We start from the raw sequence: 11,482 nt of genomic DNA, 5'->3' as shown, positions 1-11,482 counted from the left end.
TATGCAGGAAATTTGTGTTTTGAAATGGAATTAGGTATAGAGGCTTTTCAGGTCTTTTCAGTTCTCTTGGAAGGAAATTCAGAATGAGGTCGAGGCGAAAGAAATTACCCCAAACAACCCCATGATTTGAGGGAATTGCGGTTTCAAATCAGACGGGATGTAACTAGGAGCAACAGCTGAATTTTTCTGAATCCAATCGTTCTGGAATTTATGGCTCTCTTGTATCAAATTTATCCTAAATAGAAATATTTGAGCCAAATCTTTTTCCCTGGAGCACCTTTTTGAGATCCGCAAAGAGCCAGCAGTCGCTGGGGGCCAGATCCGGCGAGTACGGGGGATGAGGAAGCAGTTGGAAGCCTAATTCGTTGAATTTGGTCATCGTTTTGATTGACTTGTGGCACGGTGCGTTGTCTTGATGAAAGATGACTTTCTTCTTCTTCATGTGTGGGCGTTTTTTTCGCTATTTCGGCCTTCAAACGATCCAATAATACCATGTAGTAGTCGCTATTGATAGTTTTTCCTTTTTCGAGGTAGTCAATGAAAATTATACCACTCGCATCCCAGAATACGGACCCCATCACTTTGCGGCCGACTGTTGTGTTTTTGGAAGCTTCGGGCGGCTTTCACCGGTCGTACGCCATTCAGCTGACTGCCGACTTGACTCCGGAGTGAAATGGTGAATCCATGTTTCGTCCACTGTCACATATCAACGCAAAGAATCCTGTTTATTGTGAGTAAACAGTGCCAAACAGCTCTCCGAATCATTGATACGTTGTTGCTTTTGTTCCATTGTGAGCAAACGCGGCACCCATTTGGAAAAAACCTTTTTCATAGCAAATTTTTGGTGCAAAATAGTAAATGCACTACCAGTTGATATGTTCACCATCTTAGCTATCTCGCGCACTTTCATTTTGCGGTCACCCATCACGATTTCAAAACTTGCTTGGTGTTTTCGAGAGTTACTGCCTCATTTGGCCGACCCGACCGTTCCGCATCATTTGTACCAGCACGACCGCATTTCAAGTCAGCATACCACCGACAAATGGTTGTTTTCGACGGAGTAGAGTCCGGATAACGTTTTTCAAGCCATTGCTGAGCTTGAACAGTGTTTTTTTCCCATTAGAAAACAATGTTTTATCAACACACGAAACTCGTTTTGGTCCATTTTTTCACGATTGCAAAGGTAGCGTCACTTTACCCACTATAGCTTTCTTGGTTATGTTTCGAATTACATCAAATTTTGACACATCTTATCTGAAGGTTGGTCCTTCTGAACCTTGGTATATAAATGGCATTATTAGCGCTATCTCTACGCTAGTCCCGAGACTTATTGAACGATGTGTTAATTGAAGGTAGTCTAATCCTTTTCCTCTCAAATAGTCGAGCCCACTACTCTGAATTTCTCCAGTTGATAGTTTAAAGTTCAATGCCCTGCTAGAAAATCATTTAGGATTTTCATGTACCATTCTAGCCAGGGACAAAAAAATCCTCCTTTGACGGTCTGAGGTTCGACAGAAGCTTGCCTTTTAGGACAATTTAATAATAATGAATTCTAGGATGCTAAATCTATCTTTGGTACCAACGTTGTGGAGCCAAACCTTTGGCAGTGAACCTGTCAATCTCCCATCAATAGTGCTCCAGCTCTCTAGCAACACCACATCTAGAAAATTTCGTTTATTCAAAGGGCTTTAAGAAACTCCCGGTCCCGGTTTCTTCCGACTGACTTGAAATGATGTATTCGTTTTGTGCTGATGATACGCTTCACTTGTTCGTTTTCTTCAGCCTTTGTCCCGTTCACAAACGTGGTCGGCTCGTCGTGATCGATTTCGCCATTTGGCTTTATCAAATGCCTGATCTAGATGTAATCGCGAGACTTTCAAATCCTCATCCAGCGTATCAAGCCAACGTTGTTTCGGCCGGCCTTTTGGTCGCTTACTATCGATTTCGATGTTCAGACCAATCTTGGTAAGTGGATCCTCGTTGGCGCGAATAACATGACCATACCATCGAAAACGCCTCACTCGCAGTTTTTCCACGGTCGGTGCAACTCCACATCGATCCCGGATATCCTCATTTCGGATGTGTCACGCCACTAATCCAACGCAGCATCTTCGTCTTTATTACTCCAAGACGCCATTTATTGTCTTTTATAGTCGGCCAACACTTAGAACCATAGAGAGCGACACGATGGACGACATTGCGGTAGATTTTAGATTTGAGACGTGCGTTGATACGTCGATCAAAAAGAACACCAGCTGTGGAACGCCAGTTCATCCAGGTTAGGTTGATCATCATCATCATCAACGGCGCAACAACCGGTATCCGGTCTAGGCCTGCCTTAATAAGGAACTCCAGACATCCCGGTTTTGCGCCGAGGTCCACCAATTCGATATCCCTAAAAGCTGTCTGGCGTCCTGGCCCACGCCATCGCTCCATCTTAGGCAGGGTCTGCCTCGTCTTCTTTTCCTACCATAGATATTGCCCTTATAGACTTTCCGGGTTGGATCATCTTCATCCATACGGATTAAGTGACCCGCCCACCGTAACCTATTGAGCCGGATTTTATCCACAACCGGACGGTCATGGTATCGCTCATAGATTTCGTCATTGTGTAGGCTACGGAATCGTCCATCCTCATGTAGGGGGCCAAAAATTCTTCGGAGGATTCTTCTCTCGAACGCGGCCAAGAGTTCGCAATTTTTCTTGCTAAGAACCCAAGTTTCCGAGGAATACATGAGGACTGGCAAGATCATAGTCTTGTACAGTAAGAGCTTTGACCCTATGGTGAGACGTTTCGAGCGGAACAGTCTTTGTAAGCTGAAGTAGGCTCTGTTGGCTGACAACAACCGTGCGCGGATTTCATCATCGTAGTTGTTATCGGTTGTGATTTTCGACCCTAGATAGGAGAAATTGTCAACGGTCTCAAAGTTGTATTCTCCTATCCTTATTCTTGTTCGTGCTTGTGTTTGACCAGTGCGGTTTGATGTTGTTGGTTGATTCGTCTTCGGTGCTGACGTTGCCACCATGTATTTTGTCTTGCCTTCGTTGATGTGCAGCCCAAGATCTCGCGCCGCCTGCTCGATCTGGATGAAGGCAGTTTGAACGTCTCGGGTGGTTCTTCCCATGATGTCGATATCGTCAGCATAGGCCAGTAGTTGGGTGGACTTGAAGAGGATCGTACCTCTTGCATTCACCTCAGCATCACGGATCACCTTCTCGAGGGCCAGGTTAAAGAGGACGCATGATAGCGCATCCCCTTGTCGTAGACCGTTGTTGATGTCAAATGGTCTTGAGAGTGATCCTGCTGCTTTTATCTGGCCTCGCACATTGGTCAGGGTCAGCCTAGTCAGTCTTATTAATTTCGTCGGGATACCGAATTCCCTCATGGCCGTGTACAGTTTTACCCTGGCTATGCTATCATAGGCGGCTTTAAAGTCGATGAACAGATGGTGCAACTGTTGTCCATATTCCAACAGTTTTTCCATCGCCTGCCGCAGAGAGAAAATCTGATCTGTTGCTGATTTGCCTGGAGTGAAGCCTCTTTGGTATGGGCCAATGATGTTCTGGGCGTATGGGGCTATCCGGCCTAGCAAGATAATGGAGAATATCTTATAGATGGTACTCAGCAACGTGATACCTCTATAATTGCTGCACTGTGTGATATCTCCCTTTTTATGTATGAGACAGATTATGCCTCGCTGCCAATCGTCAGGCATTGATTCGCTGTCCCATACCTTGAGCACAAGTTGATGAACCACTTGGTGTAACTGGTCGCCTCCATATTTAACCAATTCGGCTGTAATTCCATCGGCTCCTGGCGACTTATGATTTTTTAGCCGATGAATTGCACGGACTGTTTCTCCTAAACTTGGTGGTGGCAGTATTTGTCCGTCGTCTTCAGTTGGCGGGACCTCCAACTCGCCGATGCTCTGGTTGTTGAGTAGCTCATCAAAGTACTCAACCCATCGCTCTAATATGCCCATTCTGTCGGAAATCAGATTTCCCTCTTTGTCTCGGCAGGATGAGCATCGAGGTGTATAAGGCTTCATCCTGCTGACTTGTTGGTAAAACTTCCGCGCCTGGTGCGGTTGCTCCCTGTACTTTTCTAGTTCACAGACTTGTTGGTTCTCCCAGGCTTCCTTTTTCCGTCTGTGAAGTCGCTTCTCCGCCCGACGGAGTTCGTGATAAGTCTCTGCGCGTGCCCGCGTTCTTTGAGAATGCAACATTACTCGGTATGCGGCATTCTTCCGTTCCGTTGCTAGCTTACATTCATCGTCAAACCAGCCGTTCCGACTCCTTTTGCGGCTGGGGCCAAGTATATTTGTGGCCGTATCCATGATAACGTTCTTCAGGTGGTTGTGAAGATCATTAGTTGATGCTTCATCTCCAGGTCCTCTATTGACTGCGGTTATTGCGGCATCCATTTCCCTCTTATAGGTGTCGCGGAGGGTTGTGTTGTGGATGGCTTCAGTGTTCACTCTCACCTGATTGTCAGAGGGGATTCTAGGTGGTATTGTTATTCGAGCTCGGAGCACCATGCCAACGAGATAGTGATCCGAGTCTATATTGGCCCCCCTATATGTTCTGACATTCATCAAGGCTGAGAGGTGGCGGCGTTCGATCAACACGTGGTCAATTTGGTTGAAAGTGGTCCCGTCTGGAGAGGCCCACGTATGTTTGTGGACCGCTTTCCGCGCAAACCAGGTACTTCCAACAACCATTTCGTGTGACCCTGCTAATTGAATAGTCCGCAGTCCGTTATCATTTGTTTTTTCGTGTAAGCTATGGGAGCCAACGTATCGCCTGAATACGGGCTCCTTCCCTACTTGGCTGTTAAAATCCCCAAGTATAATTTTGATATCATATCTGGGACAGGCTTCGAGGGTTCTTTCTACTGCCTCGTAGAAGGTATCCTTCTCCGACTCTGCAGTCTCCTCTGTAGGGGCGTGAACGTTTATGAGGCTTATATTTCTAAACTTGCCTCGCAAGCGCATAGTGCATAGCCGTTCGCTTATACTTTCAAAGCCGATAACAGCAGGTTTCATTTTTTGGCTGACTAAGAAACCTACTCCGAGCACATGGTTTACTGGATGGCCGCTATAATATATGGTGTAGTGGCTCTTCTCCAGGAAACCGGTCCCTGTCCATCGCATCTCTTGCAACGCTGTTACATCAGCCCTATATTGGGACAGGGTTTCGGCTAGCTCCTTATCAGCTTCATCTCTGTACAGGGAGCGCACGTTCCATGAGAAAATGCGCAAATCGTTGTTCCTTTGTCGTTGCCGGGTCCGTCGTTTTAATATCCATCCTATCCGAGGCTCCTGTTGTGGCTTCGTAACGGTTGTTTTCCGTGTAGGGTTGTCAGCCCTACCCAACCCCCAACCTGGAGGACCAGTTGGTACTATTTGTCCCGTTTTTAGGCGCGGGAGACTCGCCTTCATCCTTCTCCGTCTGCAGCTTTTCGTCAAGAAAGAGCTCCCAGCGGTCACCACGTGGAGGTGGAGATAGGGTTTGGTAGTAGAGCTGTTGGTGTTGGTTCAGCAGGCATTTCCCAGGTTTTATGCTCCATCGTGGGTACCAATCCACGTTTCGCCCCGGGACCTATACTACCCTTTGACCACCAAGATCAAAAAGAACACCAGCTGTGGAACGCCAGTTCATCCAGGTTAGGTTGATGCGTGAAGCAATTTCATAATGCAGTTCTTTATCGGCTGATAGCATCGACCTGAGGTATTTAAATCGCTCAGTTCTGGGCAGATCACTGCCGTTGACAGTGATTGTGCCAATTTTATGTGGATCGGTTGTCAAAAATTCAGTTTTATTCAGATTCAATCTAAGACCGTGTTGCATGAGGTGATCATTCCATTTTTGGACAATTTGCTCGAGATCATTTTTGGTATTAGATGCTAGGGAAACATTATCTGCATAAAGTAGTGTATAAGGCGCTGGCCGATGGATGTCCTGTGTGACGGTCTCCATAGCAAAAACAAAGAGTAGTGGTGAGAAGGCGCTTCCTTGATGAACACCAACAGAGACACGAAGCGGATTTGATACACCTACCACACTTTGAATTTTACTTTTCGGATCGTGTTCGAGCAATTTCACCCAGCGTACGTGTTCTTCTGGCACTAAGTGTTGTCGTAAAGCATACCAGATGAGTTGGTGTGGCACACAGTAAAATGCTATCTTCATATCCAGAAATGTAATGTAAAGAGAGCGACGCGTCTCACGGTGTTTCTCCATGAGTAACCACGGTTGTTAAGGATGCGTTCAAAAACCTTCATGGTATGGGAAAGTAACCGGATCGGACGGTAATGTGAATATTCTGCTGGACTATTTTTCTTTTTCCATATTGGAACTGTGGTACTTTCTTGTCTTCTACCTTCCTGAATAACCCGATTAAAGAATTCACAGTGTTGGGTCCCAGCTCTTCACTTTCCAGAGCTCAGGTACGGTTTTCCCCATTTTATTCATTTTATTGCTTCCTCGACTTCAATTGCGCTGACATGAAGGTCCTGGGGGTTTAACGTGAATGCCACAGCGGTCCTGGTTTATACTGACTGTAGGCTAGGCATTCATACCAGTGGATGCACAGCACCCGAGTTGTACAGTACAACCCTACGCTTGAGCCCCAAGGAACTCTGCCCGCGATGTAGGCATAACCACAACCACCATGAACTCCCACAAGAAGGCCAACCGCAAATAACCGGACAGAGAGCACATTTTCCACCAATTCTCCTGGAGCATATGCTTTCAGATGGCCATCCCAGTTCCCATGGTACCAGATAACCTCCGGCAAGAGCCACTTCAGATGAGCCCCTTGCATACTCGGGTCTAATCGCCCTCCTCGAGTAGGTGGGGCGGCACAGTTGCGCTAACAGTGAAGCCCATAGTGTTTTACGTAGGCACCTGTCGTGAGACTTAATCCTACGGTCCTCTTCAGACACGGATTGATTTTGTGACCACAATCAAAGCCCCGCTGAGACAAGCAACAACGGTACCAGTCTATACCAAGTGCATGGCTTAGCATTCATACTGGTGGATGCAACAATTACCAAAATCTCTACCGAACTATGGAGTACGGCACCCGTGTTGATACGCAACACCACGTCGAGGCCCGAAGGTCTCTTCTCGCTTGAGCACAACCACAACCACCATGAAACTCCCACTAGGGAGTTCAGTTGAGGAAATTCTTCAGATGAAATCTGCTCAAAGTATTCTCGCCATCTATCCCTTGCGGCTCGTCGGTTGATAAGCAAAGTACCGTTCTTGTCATTAACGCAACAGAAGTGTTCGAGATCATGTGTGCGTTTGTTACGGCTTTTAGCAAGTCAATCCAGATCTCTCTTGCCATATCGAGTTTATCGTAATGGGCCCCTCGGGTGACAGCGATCGCTTTCATTGCTTCATGTTTGGCATTCTTTTAAATTTGCCAATTGGCGAGCGTTTCATCGTCGAGAAACTTGTAGTAGAGGCGTTTTTTTCCACGGACCTTCATTTCAACATCTTCATTCCAAAGCCGAGTATCTCGGTTTATGTACCACTTAAATAACTTGGTGACCCCGAGGGTTAATCGCTGACTGGAGGCGGTGTCCTCCATTGATTCCCCGATACCAGCTTTCGTTTCTGATTTTCGCATTAAAAGACGCCAACAGTATTTTGACATTGTTTGTTGGGAGTGAGTCAAACCGTGTCTCCAGGCGTGCATAAAACTCTTCTTTAATTGATTCTTCCTTGAACTCAGTCGGAGCGTGCACGTTGGTGGACCAGAGGTTATGTTCACTAAAGTTTTTAGTCAGTGCGTCCTAACCAGCAGCTCCAAGATTTCACCAGAAGATGCCGTCCAGGAGCCTTCCGACTTTAAGAAAGGATTGGCTGGGCAGAATCTTACTGCATCTTGCAGATTCCCTGATGCTTTCAATATTCCGACAAGAATCCAACTAGGACCGCCTCTTGGCAGTCTTGATGACCGACTTATACTTCTTCAGGCAGTCCTTGTATGTCTGCCAAAATTTATGCCTGTAGCAGATGTTGAAGATCTTCTTAGTCAGCATCCTGTGGCTGGACAGATATTCATTCCACCACGGTGGCAGTGTCTTCTTGCTGTATTTAGCAGGACACGAGACTTTGAAGGCAGTTTCTAATGCCTTTTCAGAGCCCCGACCTTTGATTCCTGTCATGTAAATCTTGCCAAATTGCGCACCAGAGGGTTTGTTCTTGATAATTTGTCCAAACTCACTCGAGTCGATCCTCATAGAGTCTCTGAAAGGTTTGCAAACCTCTGCGGTGAAATCTGGACTGACGTGTTCTAGGTCTATCCTGAACAGCGTCACTTGTGCTGTGAAATAATTAAATAAACCCCCTAGGAGGAAGACAACCAGATTAGTCTGCTCCCGATTTATCTGCGTTACCACTAGCATGATCTGCTTGTGTGGGAGGTTTGTCAATCCCCGTCGGACCGTCGACCCTCCAATAGCTCATTAGCAGCATCGACTAAATCCAGGTTGTCATCCGGTTTCGCCGGGCGGGACACTATCAACTTTGCGTTCATTTGGGTTCCTCCTGGGGTTTTGAAGATGCAGCGATTAAAGGAGCTTGCTTTTATCTATCTACGGCAATCAGATGCCAGTGAGCTGGGAATCTCGTCGCAGGAGATAACTTTGAGCTTTACGCTCTCCCAGACATCGCTGATCTTAGCGGCGCACGAACCCAGAAAGTCCCTGGAGAATTGGTCCTTGCAAGTTATAACGTGGAAGTAGGGCATGAATCTCGTGTGTTCGCCTTTAGGCTCCACAAGTTGCTCGATGACCCTCTTGGACAGCCTGGCCACAACGTTGGTCCACACCTTCGGCGATAGTTTGCCGCTAGCGGAATTGCCATCAGCCAGCACCGCACGTAAGTGGCGCCTAGCCACATTCCTCAAGGATTTCGCAGTTCGTGGGTCGTAAGCTGCCTGTTGCTGCTTACCTGGCTGCAGAGGTTGCTTAGCGATCGAACACTTGCATACTCTGCATCGTTTGTGTTTTTGTTCGACTCTCAGCTTAAAATCGATTACGTTTGAGAGTATTCGACTTCACTTTCTGCTCGTCTGCCGGGGTTTTGTTGTTATATTCCTCAACAATGGGCTGGTATTTAACAAAGTCTTTTTATTCCGATCGTCAACAGTATCGGCCTCATTATTCTTCGCTTTGAATATGCATGGCCTTCTGTTACTGGTTCTTGGCACGACTACAGTGGACCTTCGCTTCCTAGTTCATTTCTGATGACCGATATTCTTTTCGGTATTAGCTTTGAGAGGGCCCCCGACGTCGACGGTTTCGGGTTAGGGTTGGTACTCGCTACACCCAACTTGCCGGCAGTAGATTCCAAGCTGGAATCCACTAGTCCGCCTGCCGCCTCGCACTGGGAGGTCCCTGCGGTTGGTTTCCGCAGAGCGGCGCTACAGTTGACACCGATTGTACTGCTCTTGACGGCTACTGTCTCCTGGCTGGCTGTCACCAACTCTCCTCCAATGATGCGCCTGGCCTCACCACCTCTTCTTTTATCGTCAATTTTTTTTTATTATTTGAGTCCATGTTTTGGTCCCACGAGTAGTCCAGGAAGAATGTTCAACCTGGTTAGCTAGGGTACCAGGATAAAGGTCTTATTTAAAACTGAAGGTACCCAAGATATTCAGAGTTTGCATACTAAAGACCAAGCTCCCTATTAGCCATTCAGCCCATGTCGAATTCTGATCCAATTTGGCTTGTGGTTCTGTTAACGCCTTCTCCAGTGCAGGGAGGACGATCGCCAGGCTGTTACTTCAACTCATCCCCCCGCTAGATCCACTCACTCCTAACACACATGACCTGTAAGTAAACAGACCCTCGTCAACTTTAACCTGAAGCATAATCAGACCAAGTTGCCATTATGCATATACAACAGGAACCCTGCTATGTCGTTGAAATGCCGATGCTGGACGATTGATGCATTTAGAAAAAATATAATAGGCTCAGCAGTGGCGAAGAAGCCGTGGAAATCGGGTTGGGAAGACCAAGAGCCTACATCCGAATGTATCGTGGTAGGAGAGAAAGTATATGCTCCTTAAAAAATGGAAACAGTTCCTTTAAAGCTTGATTCTTTAACAGGAGAAGTAATTTTAAACTAAGAATTTGAGTGGAGGCCCCCCGTTCAGTAGATAAAACTGACTCTGCAGTCTTCTTTCGGAAAGTGATAGTTTTTAATCAGAATTAAGACCTGGTCCCACATTAATCAAAGAAAACTACGAAATAAATTGGAAGTAAACAGGGCGGCCACCGAATATCTGAAAACCTATTCAAGACAAAATAAGACAGTTGAGCCCCGTCTGGGAAACCTATATGAAGATATCAGGGGGCTCATTTAACTTGCTGAGTAGCTTTCTGATTGGATGATTTTAAATGGTCACTGCCGGAGAACAAGGCCTGAAATCAATTTGATTTACGTTAGAAGAAGAGGAAAGTTAATAGGAGCCTTTAAAGTGAGTTTTACTCATACAAAACCAATCAAAATTTACTACCCTCAACACTCTGGGTTGAATCCCTATGTATACTTGAAGATGTAATTTGAGATTGAAATACATTCCCCATTTTCATTAACACTTCATTTGTGCTTAAGATGTTACATAAAGAAATATAAGTAAGCGTAACAAGCGACTGCAGCAGTCTATAGCAATGACTGCCTCCAATCAGGTGAAATAAATCCACACCTAACCCAGTTCTCTTCTTAAAGCAGATACAAATCTGATCTCATTGATTGCGAAAGAAAAAAAAAACAAGTCAAAGACATACTAGAGTGTCCATGGTCGTTGTTTCCCATATTTGCGTTTACGGAATGCAGTTAGGTGCAATTTTGTAGCAATAATAACTGGGGTATATGTGAAATCAGATGAAGAGGTTCTGAATGTATCTAAGTTTCTTTATGTATAATTTTTTATGTAAGGAATATAATATGATGTCAAGTTGAGTGATTGATTTGCCCTTCTTGATGATTCAAGATGGCTCTGGGCAACTTTCTACATGATAGTCATGAATGGCAACTTTTACAACCACAAAATTGACTCTTTTCTTCTTTTTTTTCATCATCATCATCACGGCGCAACAACCGGTATCCGGTCTAGGCCTGCCTTAATAAGGAACCACAGACATCCCGGTTTTGCGCCGAGGTCCACCAATTCGATATCCCTAAAAGCTGTCTGGCGTCCTGACCTACACCATCGCTCCATCTTAGGCAGGGTCTGCCTCGTCTTTTTTTTCTACCATAGATATTGCCCTTATAGACTTTCCGGTTGGGATCCTCCTCATCCATACGGATAAATGACCCGCCCACCGTAACCTATTTAGCCGGATTTTATCCACAACCGGACGGTCATGGTATCGCTCATAGATTTCGTCATTATGTAGACTACGGAATCGTCCATCCTCATGTAGGGGGCCAAAAATTCTTCGGAAGATTCTTCTATCGA

At 45.9% G+C, this 11,482-nt stretch overlaps 1 protein-coding gene across 1 annotated transcript in view; it reads left to right on the top strand.

Moving 5' to 3' along the window:
• The window catches only part of LOC119648296 (sphingosine kinase 2-like), an 80,830-nt gene that overhangs the window by 64,117 nt on the left and 5,231 nt on the right, over positions 1-11,482 (top strand). The window lies entirely within an intron of this gene.

Source organism: Hermetia illucens, chromosome 2 (assembly GCF_905115235.1).
Source record: "Hermetia illucens chromosome 2, iHerIll2.2.curated.20191125, whole genome shotgun sequence".
NCBI classification, from domain to species: Eukaryota; Metazoa; Arthropoda; class Insecta; order Diptera; family Stratiomyidae; genus Hermetia; species Hermetia illucens.
This window is presented reverse-complemented; position numbering and strand designations above follow the sequence as displayed.